This window comes from Tachypleus tridentatus, chromosome 1 (genome assembly GCF_004210375.1).
Source record: "Tachypleus tridentatus isolate NWPU-2018 chromosome 1, ASM421037v1, whole genome shotgun sequence".
In the NCBI taxonomy this organism is placed as follows: domain Eukaryota; kingdom Metazoa; phylum Arthropoda; class Merostomata; order Xiphosura; family Limulidae; genus Tachypleus; species Tachypleus tridentatus.
This window is the reverse complement of record NC_134825.1, coordinates 91629335-91646631: the sequence shown is the minus strand read 5'-3', so window position 1 is coordinate 91646631 and position 17297 is coordinate 91629335. Positions and strand designations below refer to the sequence as shown.

Here is a 17297-nt window from a genome sequence, read left to right as displayed (position 1 = left end):
TGGTTCAAGTTCTCAATGACGAAATGGAATGCAAAGGAAACGAAAATATTTATATCCTGACTATCTACGAATGTCACAGAAGTAAAAACAAACATATTTTGACATAAATCTACATGCAATAATTCAGAATAGAAGCACTTCCGGTACGTTAGTTGTATCTGTATGACAATTTTCTTTAAAATTAAAACTTTAAATGATTAAACACATCAAGGAACAAATTAGCTAACTCTCAAATAAAAACGTTATATATAATTTGTAGGTGGGAGGTCACTACGCAGAAATGTCCCAAAGTGACAGTTCTGTGAATTTTTCATCCATAACAAACTATGAACATTTTCGTGAAAAAAATACTTTTCTGATTATTATTTCTTTCATATCAAGATGTCCAATTAATTTCTAAGTAGTTCTTGTCACAACAGAGATAGGCTTAAGCACATGAACGTGTCTATTAAAACGTGGTACAATTTTTTTGTCGTTTGTTGTGGAAAATATAATTCTACAAATATTTCTCTCATAACAAAATAAAGTATTTGAAAAATGTTTCATACCATCACGTCATATACGTATTTCGGTATGTAAATTGATTGGAACAGCAATAACGTCTGCATTTAAGTACTCTACTGTGCACTTCGGAATAGTCCACATGTCAAAAACGTAGTTTTAATAAACTTGTTTTTCCTTGTTTTACTTTTCTTACACGGTGTTGTCCACTAATAATGATTCATTTATAAAAAATGATTAATGTACACTAGAAAAATTACTTCACTTTTAGCCTTAATCACTGTTACTTAGAAGTAACTTCAAATATTTTTACCAAAACACTTAAGCTATCTACCACTTGTAATACTTCAAGTTCATATATCACTTTAGAAGTAAATTAGGTCAGAAGTTACGCGTTCGGCGAGAATGTATTTTTTGACGAAGCCATTATCACACATTTCGCAGACACGAGTTTTTATATAACTATATATCCTAAAATAAAATATTCAAGAAAGAAAAAAACAAAAGCTACATCTACAATTACTATTAAATAATTTCTTTCGCTTTCTTTCTTTCTCTCTCTCTCTCATATAACTTTTTGTGAAAATAATATATTTTAATGAAGTTAGCAAAATCACAAGGAAGGACTGCAATAAAAAGCAAAAAACCAAACCTACGACTAATTACATTAGTTTGTTATAATTAAAAAAAAGCCGAAACAAAAATAAATTAAACATAAAACGCTGCACTAATTGAAAAAAATCCTAAGGTAGAAACAATAATGTAGGGCCAGTGTGGGACCTAGAAATGCACAAAGTGTTTAGTGATTGGGCACCTAAGCAACGATTGTACTGTTGAGCGCCCAGTATGTAATGGGGACCATGCACCATCACTGTGTCCAAAGCATGTGTCGTCATACACACGCAAGGTATCTGGAAACAAAACCAGAAAGAAGACTGCTATCAAAGGACAAAGAAACGCCCAGCCCTCGTCGGGGCAATCCTTGGTACCGGCAGTAGAGGGAGCTCGAGCCTCTGTTACGATTTGCGAGGGCACAGAAGTCTGCGAGCACCTCAGGTACCTTTGTCTGATCTGGGAGAGGTTGGGCCTCTGAGGGACTCAGCCCTTTGTTAATCACGGAGAGGGAAGGGGTCTCTGAGGGGGCCCAGACCTCGTCACAGGTACAGGGGGATTCAGGTCATCCCTTTTTTTCGGGGGAAGAAACCTAAATACAAGTAAGGGACGAATTGCCCTCTCCATCCCTCTTTGTGGAAGGTTTGTCCCCCAACGAATATTTGGCTCACTTTTCCAGTCTTCTGAGCTTGCTGGAATCACTGGAGGAAAGAGGAGAATCAAAAATCAAACAACCTCCGAATATCCTGTATTCAATTCTGGGAGACAGTAAAGTTATGCTGTGGATATTCCATCTGGATGACCACTGAGTTGATAAATGTAATAAACCGGGCAGTCTGAAGATGGCACACGACCTTTCACCGCCAGACATGCACCCTTAGCAACAGCAGAAGTGAACTGTTCCTCCAAAAAGTGTGATGGGTCTTTCCAGTTTAATTATTAACATCCAGGGGATGCGCAGTCTTGCTAAGCAGTTCTATGCATTCTCCCTCTTCAATCGTTTTAGGGTTGATGTCATTTTTCTGGAGCAGACCAATTTTGCCTCAAGAAGAGATTATTTTCCTTCATAAATCGCTTTCTTCTTGAAGCTTTTTTGGGTGTTTGGTTCAACACGTACACGAGATGTGGGAATCTTTCTCAACTACAACGGGAATATCCTCGCATCACATAGTGATGCTGAAGGGCGGGTTGTGTATGATGATGTCGTCACTCAGGGTCGTAAGGTCAATGTGCCTATTCAGGGGAAGGAATCGAGTATGTTATTTTCCTTCTTGGACAGATTCTTGATAACACAGGCCGATATCGTCCTTGGTGGTGACTTCAACTGTGTGCTGGATCCCCAACTAAATAAGATTGGGGAAGATTTTCTTTATGGTGATCAGAATTACCAATCTCTGTGTTCAGTGTTGTCAGACTTCGACTTCCGCGATGTCTGGTGTACAGTTTAGGTGGCTGCCTTTGCAACCACTTGAACTGGTCAGGGGGTTCCTTGTCGCCTGGACGTTTTTATGTCTACCGAGTAGGTTATGTTTCGTTTCACGCGTCCGACCATCGAGCCTTTTTTACTACATTCCAGGATTTTACCCCTGTGTTTTTGGGATCCAGCAGTGTGGAGACTCAATGCTTCCCTCGTCACTGAGGATGTAGTGAGGGAAGAATTGATAGCCTTTGTTCCATTGACACCATTAATGACACCTTGTGGGTGGGTTTTAAGGAAGCCTGTACCTCCTTGCCGAGGCAAGCAAGCATGAAACATTTGCGAATCCGCCTCTTGCCCTGCATAGCAAGCAAGCCACCTTATCAGCCTTGCTTAGGGGCAGATCAGTGAGTGAGTGGATACTTCCAGACATTGAAAGGTTCAAAAAGGAGAGACTTGGAATAGGCCAAATTATTCCGAGCAGTGAGAATTTCCAGTCTGATGGAATCACTGGATCCCAGAAATGTTACTAGGGTTCCACTCTGTAAGGCACAGGAGATGTCTAAAAACAAGCACATCTCCAATCTGTTGAGGGAAGATGATCAGGTTCCCTCGGATATTACTGATATTCTCAACTAATGCTTTAACTATTATAGCCGACTATATTCAGCTTCGCCCGTGGACGAGGAAACTTGAAAATACATTACGCAGTTCTTACCAACCCTCAATTACTCTGGATGAATGTTGGGCAACTATTTGGGCCATTTCACTTGGTAAGTGTCATGGACTGGATGGCCTATCACTGGAAATCTATCGCCATGTGTGGTATGTTATCAGTTCCCTCTGCGTTAGACATTTTAATGACTGTCTGGCTCGTGGGTCAATGCATCCAGGTATGCTGAATGGGATACTTACTCTAATTTGTAAGGATCCCACTCGATCCAGAGATCTTAGGTCAGAGTGTCCCATATCTCTCCTGAATAAGGATGCAAAGACTGTATTCTAAAGTCCTGTGTGCCTGTTTGAGTACTGCTATGCCTTCTCTTGTCCATAGCATTCAGACGTGTGGTGTGCAAAGTAGAAGTATCCAACAAAACTTGATGCTTCCACAGGAGATGTTCCATTACATTGTGGACAGGAAGATCACTGTAAATCCAATGTTCATATTGTTTGTATATTTTCCATTGTACTGTTTTAGTTTTAATAAATTCAAAATTATACTAGTTTGTTTGGACAGTTGGATAGGACGCTTCAGGTTGGTATAGTTCGTTTGCTGTGCTGTCAAAAAGTGCCTTTCTATCATATTTAAAGCTGGTGTGCTAACTTCAAGAGGTAAGTTTAAGTTACTTACCCCGTATGGTTGCACTTTATTTTCTTTTTATTTCAGTTAATTTTCCTCTTGACTTTGGAGAACAGTCACCTTTCCACAACAGTCTGCAGGATAGAGAGCAGTCACCTTCCCACAACTGTCTGCAGGCAATGAAAAGTGATTTTGATGTGGGACGTTATGGGTTTGAGCACCCGCATCTCGTTCTCCTATTGCTGTTCTTTTATTTCTTATGCGAGACTGGCGAATGGAGGTTAAGACTGATAGACGGTGTATCCCAACCGCAATGTGAATCCCACTTCCGCAGTCACTTCCAAAACCTAGGGTACATCTCATAATCACTATTACAGCTTGTACTCTGGGGTCTTTTCAATTAGTGCAGCATTTTTTGTTTACTTTATTTTTGTTTCAGCTTGTATTTAAGTGTGTGTGTAATATACTTTGAATCGTCTCTGTTACGTTTAGTTAGAACTAGTGGACAAGTTCGAGTTCAGCTGAACTTTACCGTATTTAAACCTCGTCTCTTTCTAAACCAATTTTTATGAGGATTTTGAGTACAAACGAAAACATCAGTAAGTCTTAAATCACAATTTGACAAAAGACTGCGTGTCTGCTTACACCTAGCGAACAGTTTTGATTGCTTGTGCTTGTCACCAAACCTCTCAAGTATCCTTATGGCCTCACGAGTAATGTAATAAGGGAGATCGGAGTTCATTTATGACACTTTTTGTCACCCCAGGGGGTCTCCGGTCTTCTAGTGTGTTTATTCCAATGTGTTGAGGGTTACGAAACTGATATTTATCGCTTTGTGCTTACGGTAACAAATCATCGATGTTGGACTACACCGAATCCGATACTTTAAATGTACCTACAATTCTGTTGAATCTTAATTTTTCCATTTTTGTAAAGTTAAGTTCATATTACGAACCTCCAGTTGAGACAATGCAAAACGGGTCTTTGTTCAGTCAGTCCTGAAAGCCGGTATAACTTGTTACGAGTTTTAAAGAGCTTCAAGAAATATTCCAACTGTAACTGATTATTTAATAAAATAGACTTCAATAACAAACATGTTTTAAAATATCTGTCGGTTTGTGAAGTTACTTTCCACTGCGATTTGATTTTATATAGAAAAATGCAATTTAATCGTCAGATAACCACGCTTTTAAATGATTTTTTGTGAAAAGCTTTTAGTGTTGCCCTTTTTAAGAAACAAATTTTACAGCATTCGGAAGCAACAGTTTTGTTGGTTCCAGCATCTGATCAGCAAGGTCGCGAATTCAAATCCCATCCACTCTGAAATGATCAATTCTACATTCAGAGAACAATGCATCACTGATAAAATTGCTAAAGATTTGTGAAAGAAGAGAAAATGTACTCACTAAACTCTGAATAACAGATGTCTAAAATTTTATCTTACTTTCCACTGGCGCCATGTTAGGGCAACTAAGACTGAAACATTTCAAGGTTTCTGACCAAAGTGATTGAGCTTTAACCCCTAGCACGACCTACTACTACTACTATTTTTACGAGATCCGAAGTACGTATGTTAGTTCTTAAAAAAGTTTTATTTGATGATGAACAACTACTTTCTTTTCCAAACATCTTTTAAGCTTAGTTATAAACTAAAGCAAACATTCAAACAACCTTTTTCCCTGGGGCAAATATTGATTAACACTTCCTCTAAATACCACTGCCGATAACACAAACGATATGATTGCCTTATGTGTACATGTATAAAACAATCAGTGGACCGTAACGAGGCAGTACATACATGAAAAGTGTTCTAACTAGTGCAGAGGCCATGTCCATTTTAAGGCCATCCGTAACATGTTACTTTTCCCATTCTGGGTGGAAATTTGTTTGTTTTATTTTATTGAATTTCGCACAAAGTTACTCAAGGGCTGTCTCCGCTAGCCGTCCCTAATTTAGCAGTGTAAGACTACAGGGAAGGCAGCTAGTTGTCACCACCCACCGCCAACTCTTGGGTTACTCTTAACAACGAATAGTGGGATTGACCGTCACATTATAACGCCCCCACGGCTGAAAGGGCTAGCGCCCGGGATTCGAACCCGCGACCCTCAGATTACGAGTCGAACGCCTTAACTCACCTGGCCATGCCGGGCCGTACTGTGGAAATTAATGTAACCTTTTGACCTCACTATTTTAATAGACAAGTTCTTTTTACAACTTTACATGACTTTCATATGTGACATCTTTCCATTTAGAGTAAACGGAACTTGGAGGAGGGTGAAAATAAAGACAGAACAAAACAAAATAACGACAGAAGAATAAAATGACATCACACTATGCAGTATTGAGTAAACAAGTTTAACAGTTTGTTAATGTATGAAACTTTCCTTATATTATTGGATAGTGGCTCGTTGCAGGACTTCACAGCATTAAATTTGTTTATATCATATGTTACATTTACAACCAATTTCGATCTTACTGGACATTCACGTATTGAACGTTTTCTTACTTTTTTGAAATTGTTGGATATCAGCGCTAGTGGTAAATGATTCCGGTCTAAGATTCAACTAATTTTTATACACCTACTAAAAACTTTTCTGTCGTTTTTCCCAGTCATGTTCACGCATGGGTTGTTTTTCCCTTTCTGTTCTTCAACAGTATGCAAGTTAATATTCTTTTGTGCATTGTATTACTCTAAATGTTGATAACTACATAAATTCAAAGAAATCGATAAGACAACAGGACAGATTGATCTTTAAAATGCTTGTACCATTTGTCTTTGTTAAATATTACAATTAACATTATGCAGATAAATAAAAAACAATGAAGATGTTAACAAGTTCAAATAGTGAAATTAAAGTATAAAAATCTAAAAAGTATGTTGCTTTGAAAGTTAACATTGCTCTCACGATAATTTCCTTAGAATATATTTTAATAAAACTATATCTACTCTAATAGATACAGTTAAGTACTACGGCAAAAGGAAGGAAAGTATAAAAGTAAAATACATTTGGAGGCAAACAGATAAACAGCTTTTAGTAGTTGTTCGACTTTTGCATGTTTCAAAAATTATATTGTCATCTACTCTCAGTAATAAAAAATTTTCCGACTTGAAATAATGCGGGACACTTCACAACAAAAAGTCTAAAAGTAATCCGAAACAAGCTACTCCTTAATCAACAAATACTGCTAAAAAGCTACAGTAACATAAAATGAAAGCAAATGTTAAATTGTCTGACAAAAATAGGCCTAAATCTGCAAGAAATACAAATATCGCAACATTGCTATCGACAAATACTTGTCAAGTGCAATTAACAAAGAAAGAGAGCTATTGCCTCGAACGCCAAACACTAAAGTTTTTGTGTAACGGATTAAAAATTACGTATTTTATTATCTATATTGTAATGCATTATTCGTTTATTTTAAGGCATAAGGTTTGTTTCAGTATTGTTTTCTTGCCTGTAATATATATCGATAGCTATGTATTGCGCAAGTTCCACCTGTTCTTGACATTTGTAGAAGATTCGTGAGAGCAAGAATTAACAATGTTTAATGAAAACCCACAAGAGCATTCTTTAAACAACTATAAATTAATGTGACTTGTATAAAAAGCAGCTAGACAAGGGACGTACGAGTGTTATTATTGGACAGCTACAGTCAGTACACTGTAGGCCTTGGAAGCTTAATTGTAATTAACGTCTACTAATCGGAAAACTACAGAACTTGACCAGGAACATTTATAGATTTGGAACATTATAAACCGTTCAACTTCAGTAAATTACTTTGGGCGTTATTATTTCTACTAGGACATTAAATATCTTCATCAATAGAAGTCAGCTTATAAGCGGCCTTAAACCAACGAAGCAGCTAGCCTAAGCGAAATGTGACAATACTAACTCAGAAATAATTTGCTTGTTGTGGACCTGGATTCGATAAAAATTCAATTCTAGACCAGAGAGGGCACCCAGCATAGATTTTAAGTTCTTAGAACTATTGTATATAAAACATAAATTGCAATAACTATTAGAAATAATCGTTATTATAAATTGCATTATGTTTGTTTGTATATTAAAATGTATTTGTGTTAACAAATAAAACTATTTGGGAACAAGATTGACACACAAATTATATATATTTTAACATTTTACCATCTTCGAAACTCAAATTCAAATTTCCGATCATTTAAAATAGTAATACGTAACGTACGTAATATAATAAATTGGAGACTCGTCCAAAATTAATTATAATATGTAGCAATGTTTGTTTCAATTAAATATATATATATTTAGAAATGCACATGTGTATTGCGAGAGTCACGCTGTTCTCTAAATTTGTAGAATATTCTCCATCTTAAGAATCCACAATTATATTGTTATTTGTACATTAAAATATATTTGTCGTATTAAAAAAAGTGTGTGGCAAATATGATAAGTTTCATACATAAACATTCAATTTAAATTAAAATTTCCTGTTATTTGAAATCGTAATACAATAAATCATAGATCCGTTCGAGATAAATTATAATACGTAGCATTTGATACAAAGAATTATTTCAAGTCAAAATGCATTACTGTAGAAGCTGTTGCTAGGTTCCGTGACTAACTTTGTTATAACCAAAAGCAATTGCACTTTGAGAGCAGGTGTCTTATTACAGTGACAAAATTGAGTCTGTATCTCAGAACGGCTGTTATGGGTATTAACACTTATTGATAAGCAGAGAATAACATTCTGGAGATACATTTTTATTTCAAGTGGGTTTCTCGTCATCAAGAAATTTTGAGTCTGACAAGAACAGCTTAAGTGTTGACGGTGGGTAATGTTGACTAGCTAGTTTATCACATCAACAATAGGGACGGCTAACGCAATATAATATCCACAGTATCGCGAAAAACGTATTGTCAACCGAAAGAGAACAGTATTTTTAAAATAACTACTTTTGGAGAACGCATTATATTTAGTTACAGGTTCTTCGCTTTAATGGATTTTATTGAACTTACTATTTCTTAAGTGATAACGTGACATTTCCAGGAATATGCTTTGTATGTCAGTTTTTGTTTAAATGTTTTCAAAAGATCATTGATTGCTGAATTAAGCGAATATGTCGAATAGCGTAAGGCACATTATAATGGTAAAATAAACGTTACTGTGGGAAAATATAATTTTTGTACGTAATCTATTTGAATACTAAATATATTTGAATTTTATAAATGTTCTTAAATTATATGATCATTTCGGAACATGTAATAAGATGAAAATAAATTTAAAATATATAATTTTTGATTGTCATTAGAATTAAAGCATTAGTCAACAGATGTCACTGTTAAAGCAAACGAGTATTACAGAAGTGTATACCAGACCTACACTTTATATGAATGCTGTTTTTAATGTTTGCTGGAAAGCTGTTTACAGATTTAGAAATGTGAAAGTAAAGTATGTGGTGTTACAAAGAAAGCCCTCCAAATGCTATGAAATATATAAACTAGTGTCGTTTTGCTTAATTTTGCGCAAAATTCTAATGGCAATCAAAAAATTATATATTTTAAATTTATTTTCATCTTTTTACGTGTTCCTCCAGCCAGTGGTTCATTAGTCTGTCCCGATTACCGAAATGATGATATAATTTAAGAACATCTATAAAATTCAAATATATTTAGTATTAAAATAGATATTTTCCTATAGTAACGTTTATTTTACCATTATAATGTGCCTTACGCTATTCGACATATTCGCTTAATTCAACAATCAATAATCTTTTGAAAACATTTAAACAAAAAATGACATACAAAGCACATTCCTGGAAATGTCACGTTATCACTTAAGAAACAGTAAGTTCAATAAAATCCATTAAAACGAAGAACCTGTAACTAAATATAATGCGTTCTCCAAAAGTAGTTATTTTAAAAATACTGTTCTCTTTCGGTTGACAATACGTTTTTCGCGATACTGTGGATATTATATTCGTTTCATTCAAACACCCACGTTAACAGCATTAGCATTTACTTCAAAATACAAATAACATAAGTATATTTTAGATCATGTTTTGTTAAATCAAAGTTTATTACTTGCAGATAAATAAATAGTACTTAAAAGCTTGAATGCAACTGTTACTTTTTTCAATGTAAATGTCCAATTAAGTATTACATAATATCAACAGATGTCACTACTATTCCAAAATACACTTATACTGTAAATAAAATCTGAACCAGAAAAATAGCTTGTCATCTGAATTTGCACTAAATGAAAATAAAAGTTTTGGTTTGGTTTTGTTAGGACACAATTCGAATAACTGTACAGATACGGTGAATCTAAAATAATGTTACGCTGATATATGTTGCGTGATGCGTTAATGTTTGACTTTTAATTAACCTATCAAACACACAGTCATTCAGCATACAGTATGATAGCTACGTTGGCCCGGCATGGTCAGGTGGGTTAAGGCGTTCGACTCGCAATCTGAGGGTCGCGGGTTCGAATTCCCGTCGCACCAAACATGTCCTTTCAGCACTGGGAGCGTTGGTAAAGGAGTAGCCCAAGAGTTGGCGGTGGGTGGTGATGACTAGCTGCCTTCCCTCTAGTCTTACACTATTAAATTAGGAACAACTACGGCAGATAGCCCTCGTGTACTTTGCGCGAAATTACAAAAAACAAACAAACAAATGATTCTACGTAACTGAGAAAAAAATGAATTTATTATTGAATGCTCCAAATACTCATTTGATAATAAAATATAATGTAAACATGTATCTAATTATTGTTTATGAATATAGAAACCAGTGGCAAATAGGGCAGCCAGCTTATTGTTACAATATGTGGTCGTTAGTTCTTTTTAACACAAAATGGAACGTTTTAGTCTTTAATCACTACAGCTTAAATTTTAGTAATTTCATACGTATTCCCAAACACGTAGACACAAATATCTGCTTCACTATATACCTCACTCCGTTTATAAGCTGAATTTTTACCAACGAAAATATTTAATGCCCTCGTAGAAATACTGATGTTCAAAGTTAATTCACTAAAGTTGAGCAGTTTGTAATGTTTGAATTCCACAAAAGTTTCTAGTGAAATTCTGTAGTTTTCGAGTAATAAGCGTGAATCATAATTATAGCTTCCGTAACTTATAGTATACTGTCTGTAGCTGACCAATAATATCAAGCGGTCTCTTGGCATCTTGTGATAGCTTGCTTTTATATACCAATCGCGCGAAATTCTTGAATGAATGTTCGAAGACACTAGTATTTTTCGTAAACCAGGTATTGTTGATTGTTGTTCTCGAGAATCTTCTACAAATTTAGAGTACGGGCGATACTTGTACAATACACATCCAATGATTTACGTCATGTGTATCAAAGTGAAAGAAACGTAGGTATTAAAGTAAATGCATAACAGTAAATCCTTTACACCTTTTCATTTCCATATGCTTGCAAAAGATGTTTCTTTCAATTTTTATTTTTACAGAATAATCGCTATGAGTAACTGCTACTTTGATAAAGAAAAAAAAAACGAAACATGTCCGAGATGTTTATTATAGCTATAGCTCCTTATATCCTCCCATGCAGGTTATACAATTGAATCTTAATAGTGATTTAGAAAGTCCTCGGATATTTTTCACCCAATTACCGTAGTGGAGAAATTTCCTTAGATTCGGCCATTTTATAATATATAACATTGTTTTGTATTTGTTTTTTAGGTAAGTATATTAGTAGGCTTTTAGTCCAATATCATAAACCATGATATATTTTGAACAAGTTTGGTTTTACAAAATTAAGTGTTTCGAATAAGAAATTATCAAATTGCCTGTTCTAAAGTTTAGATATCCCTACACTCTAAATCTACTTGTTTAGTATTTCTCGATTTCTTGTTTATAGAAAGAAAGAAAATCATTATTAACCTTAAATATTTTGAGATGTGATATATAAAAGCGCCCGAAATCTGACACTTCACCTAATTCTGTTCCCGTTCTAGAATAAGGGGTAGGTCGTTGCTTCTATAGCCAATTTTCACCATTATTAATTATACCATTTTCTGGTATTGTATGGCAGTTTATAAAATAATCTAAATGCTAAAGAAGATTTTATGTCTAAATCCACTATGTACAGCGCGAATAAAATCGGTTAACAATTAAATTCAATTTTAGCATTAAGAAAGGAGAATAAGAAGTGCAAATTTTCTGCTAAAACATGTAATATATCCAATCATAAATAAATCACTAATTCTTATAAATTTTTGTTTGTCCTTTTATTATTGTATTAGAATAATGTTCTTTTTTATCCAGGAATAAATATAGAACATTACAAAATAAACAAATCCATCAAATATTAATACCGCCTACAAGTAAAGTGGTGCATTTTGTTATTCTCTTGTAGGGGAAAAAGTTATTTCTATAAAAAATTATATTTACATGCCTTGATATTTCATACACTACATATTCATTAGTTTCAGAAACCTTTAGTTTCATACGTGGATACTGCAGCAATATTTAGTTTCCCACCTGGCTACATATGTGCTGCATCTGATACCCTGCGCTATTTATACGTCATTTTTCGTTTAAAAAATTTCCTTGCTTGGTAAAGTTTATGATCCTATTACTAACTACTTTTATTTCTATTATTTTTAACGTTATCAATGTAAATTATTTATTTTTACTGTAATATTTACAATTAACAATTTTTTTTTTTCTATTATTCTATTCTTGAAAGATATCTAAACATCCTGTAATACAATCATTCCAGATTCGTCAATTTAAATATATTTATATCTTTACACAACAGATGGAGAACAGATGTAAACGGAGGTTGGAGGTCAAGTGGGGCGGAGCAGCGGTTATTTTTCTCAATGTCATGGTGATCAACTGTTATTATAACAATTTATTATTATTGTATTTACTTAAAATATTTCCTTGTTAGAACTTGAATTAACACTTAATAACGCACAAACTAAATGCATTTTAAGTATAACTTTTATCAAACAGCGAGTGTGTATGTATTTCAGTAAAGACGCTTTCCAGAGTTCCTGCACTTCATCTCAAATAGTAAACGAATGGCAGAACTTTCAGCCAATCAGAATATGAATTCATCATAGTTGTTACCATCGTTTCATCGAACAAGTAGCATGGCTTTAACGTGTACTGTTGAAAACCATGATAAACGTATATTAAGTCATGATAGAACTTCAACGCGAACAGTAGTAGAATTACACATTTCACAGCAACCCACAATCTGTTAAATTTGAGGCCTGGCATGGCCTAGCGCGTTAAGGCGTGCGCTTCATAATCTGCGGGTTCGCGCCCGAGTCGCGCCAAACATGCTCGCCCTCCCAGCCGTGGGGGCGTTATAATGTGACGGTCAATCCCACTTTTCGTTGGTAAAAGAGTAGCCCAAGAGTTGGCGGTGGGTGGTGATGACTAGCTGCCTTCCCTCTAGTCTTACACTACTAAATTATGGACGGCTAGCACAGATAGCCCTCGAGTAGCTTTGTGCGAAAAACCAAAACAAACTGTTAAATTTGTTCTGTCTTAAGTAGAGGTGCTAAATAATCATAAAAAATAACACAGTACTACACAGCTAAAATGCATTTAATTTCTTAAACCATTTTGTTTTGTTTTAATCACTTTAAATTACTAATTAAATACAAAGAAATCATAATTAAGTTATTCGAAAATTAAAGTTATATTTTAAGCTATGGAAAATGTCATTACTCATTGGATCAGCTCCAGTAATTTTTATTTCACCACTCTTCCACGAGATATTGCACTATCCAGTTGAAAAACTAAATTTCTGCTGCAAATGATTAGCGTGTGTACTTTTAAAATAATGTTAATATGATTTTCAAAGAAGTAAGCGACGTTTTTATGTTCTAACTGTAAGAGAATAATTAAATGCACCACTTTCCATAAAGGTGGTGCTAGTACTTGATAGTTTTGGATTTCATAATTTTATTTTTAATACTAACACTAAATTTAAATTTTCAATGAAAATTATTCAAATATCATGTCACACACATTGTGTGTAATACATTTAAAGATAAAGTCTATTTTATCATCTAGATTATTTCAGAAACTGTCAGAAGACGTTAATTAATGGTATATTATCCCATTGTATAACAATGCTAAACCTTAACCTTACTCCTAATTTTAGAACTGCAACAGAAATATGGATAGTGTCAGATTTATGTGCTAGTATATATTGCATCTCATATTATTTAACGTTAACAGATTTTCTTACTTGTTACAGATAAGAAGTCATAAAATACAATTGTAGAGGGAATTGCACGAGAATCTCCTAGCCTACAGTTACATATGCACATATCTATAGAACCACATATTCTAGTCCGTAAAAACACCTACTTGTACAATATGTCTTGAAATAAATGTTAATATAACTGTCGTATTGTAAATCACATTAGATAATAAAATTACTTAATACCAAGTTGAAATGATCCATGATGGAAAAAAAATTAAGTTTCGTTTCACTACCATTTTACTAACTCGTACCTTTTGTAACTCTTAATGTGTAAAATAAGTAGGATAAAAATTCGCTGAAAACTAGAGTAAATTTCCTTTTGGCTATTATTGAAAGTTTTTATTTATACTAGTACATATGTTTGTTTTTAAATAACGTACATTAGATTATTTGTTGACGATTTATTTTCTCAAAAATATTAAAATTATAAATTATTCTGTATTAACGTGTAGAAGTATCTTGTGTAATGTTTATATAATAAATGAATTAGCATTTACTTCTCAATAAAATTAAGAGAAGTAAAACAATATTTACCTTATTTTCCTCGACAGTCATTTTTCGAAGATTGTTGACATCATCAGGAGTAGCAACACTTTGTGCCAGTCTTACACTATTTTCCCCCAGATCATGCTGCAGTCGTAATAATGGCGCTGATGAGGACTTAATATTCATTTTACGAAGAAAGATCTTGGCTCGTGTCGAGGTTCGTGTTGCCTGTTCGTTTTTGTTCCCTTTGGATATTTTTCGTTTAACAGGGGAGATAAGTCGTACTGACTGGTATCCATTATTTCGTGTTTTCTGAACAGGAAGAGGTAATGTCTGAAGACAAACGGAACTACTTTTATCAGAGTCATTAACGCTCAACTTAAATAGTTTACTCGTTTCAGGCAAATTCAAGTTGGAATGAACTTCTAGAACATTTTTACCATTATTATCTCCCAGCCTTGAAATTGTGTTCAGTTGATTTTTTGAACAAGAATAGTTTTTTAGTGAACAAATACACGAATTATTAGGCTTAGCGTTACTTATTTGGGGCTTGTTTCTCGTACTTTCAATGCTATCAGATACACCTATCTCATTTTTATTTACACTATCAGGTAATTCACTGGAGTGCTGTATGGTAGGGCCTAAATTATCATTTAGAGGATTTTGTTCCTCTGTACGATACATTCTATCACTTCCATGTTCCGACTGGATGGAGCATTCCGAAAGAGAAAGACTACCGTCACTAGAGTTGTCAATGTCATCAATTTTGAAATAATTAGAAGAGAGTTCTGGTTCGTCATCCCAATGAACATCAGTACTTTTAGCAAGCGAAGAACCGGATACATCCGACAATACTTCAGATATACTTGAGGAAGAAAACGAAGGTAAACTTTCCTTTGAAAGACTCGAGTCAATCTGTGTTTGTAATAGTTCCTCACATTTGTTACTGTTGTTTTCATTCATCCACGTAAAGCTAGGGGTAATGAAAGACAAGGAGATACGTTAATATTCTTTTAACGACTACTGTTAAACTAGCATCTTCTACACTGAGCAAACGGAAAAAGAACAGTATCATATTACTAAATAACGAGGATGGACACAACAGACACATCTTGTATATCACGTTATCTTAAAATCCATACCGTATAATAAATTGTAATGATGCGTGAACAATCAAATCACTGCTTTTGAAATGTTGTGTATCGTTACTTGTGGACAAACAATAATGTCAGTTACCAAAGAAATACCACAAGCATTTTTCAATTCCGTTAATTTTACATGTTCAAATGTCAGCGTAGGTATAGTTTTTGAAAACAATACAGAAAATTATAGTAATATCATTTAACAAATTATTCCTTATAGGTAAATGATATTGTCACGTCGATCTTCAGCAACACAGGTATACCACACTTTATCCTTCATACATTGTACTCATCATAGCTGTGTGGGCGAGTGGATGTGGTAATGTACAATTCTTAATATCTAATATTAATATTATTACATAAACGGGTTTTCAATGGATTTGACTATAAAACTTTAATTTAATATTTTACATTATTCTATTATAAATATAAAAATAAGTTATATAAATTAGAATTGTAATTTAAATAAAACTAACATACACAGTAAATATAATTTCTAAAATTTATTGTATTGGAAATAATTGGAATTACTTATTCAGACATTATTCAGACTGATGATCAATATAGTAGCACAGAAGGGTAGAGGGCGGAAATTATACTAATAATTAAAGTTAGGCTTAGTAAAATTAATACTAACATCTTAGTATTTACATCCAAACATTATATTGGAATCTGCAATGCAAGCTTCAAAGAAAATATTGCAGTTTCTTGTATTCTAATGTTTTATTTCCTGTTGTTTTTGTTTGTATTTTATTCTCTAGTGAGCAATAAGTTACCCACATCTGGCTGCAAACAACGAAAGGTGATAAAAGGTGTGGGGCGATGTCGGCTAGAACGCCCGCATCTGTTCTTGTATTACTCTCTTCTACACATGTGAGGCTGGCGAAGTTGAACTGGATAGACGGTTTATCATGTTCTACAAACACAGTTTGGATCTTACTTCAACCGGTACCTTAAATAACCATTGCAAATTACATAATGACTCACCTTATGATTTGTGCCCCGATATTGCATGTTTCTTTTGCGATTTTATTGAAAGAAAACAATTACATTTAATTAGGTTTTACCTGACATTTAGATATGCTGTGTAAAATTTACGCCATTCTTCCATTTATTGTAATCTGCATTATAAACACTTTTGTACATACATTCACAGATAGACAAGAAGGTTTCCGTCATAACTGCTGCTCTAAAACTAAAAGTATCAATTTTAAAATCTACAAAGCTATTTAGAAATATTCATGAAGCTTCACCTTCTGTAAGGGCGTGTAGTAGGTTTAATATTTGTATCTTGAAATACAAAATCTTGTCCAGACGGTACTTCATTTTCTGAGTCATTATTCAACTCGCAACGTTGCGGTGGTCGTGTTTGATATGCACATTTTTCCATTTTTCTCATCAAATGTACAGAGTTATATTGATTCTAGTAGAAAAGAAAAATATATAATGATAAATTTATAACAAAACAAAAACTGACAATTTACCTTAGTCGTTACATCCACTTGAAATACATTTCAGACTTTGAATGTATATTGAAATTTCCTTTGTCAAATACAGTCAGAAACAAATATACAAGTTGGCAAAGCAAAAGTGTACAATTT

The 17297-nt window shown here is 34.0% G+C and overlaps 1 pseudogene across 1 annotated transcript in view; it reads right to left on the bottom strand.

Moving 5' to 3' along the window:
* The window catches only part of LOC143232705 (uncharacterized), a 169294-nt pseudogene that overhangs the window by 90910 nt on the left and 61087 nt on the right, over positions 1–17297 (bottom strand). Inside the window, exons 4-5 of the transcript XR_013017679.1 lie at positions 16950–17119; positions 14603–15527 (exon numbers count right to left, since the gene is read on the bottom strand). The product of XR_013017679.1 is annotated as an uncharacterized LOC143232705 (transcript). The remainder of the gene's footprint in view (positions 1–14602; positions 15528–16949; positions 17120–17297) is intronic.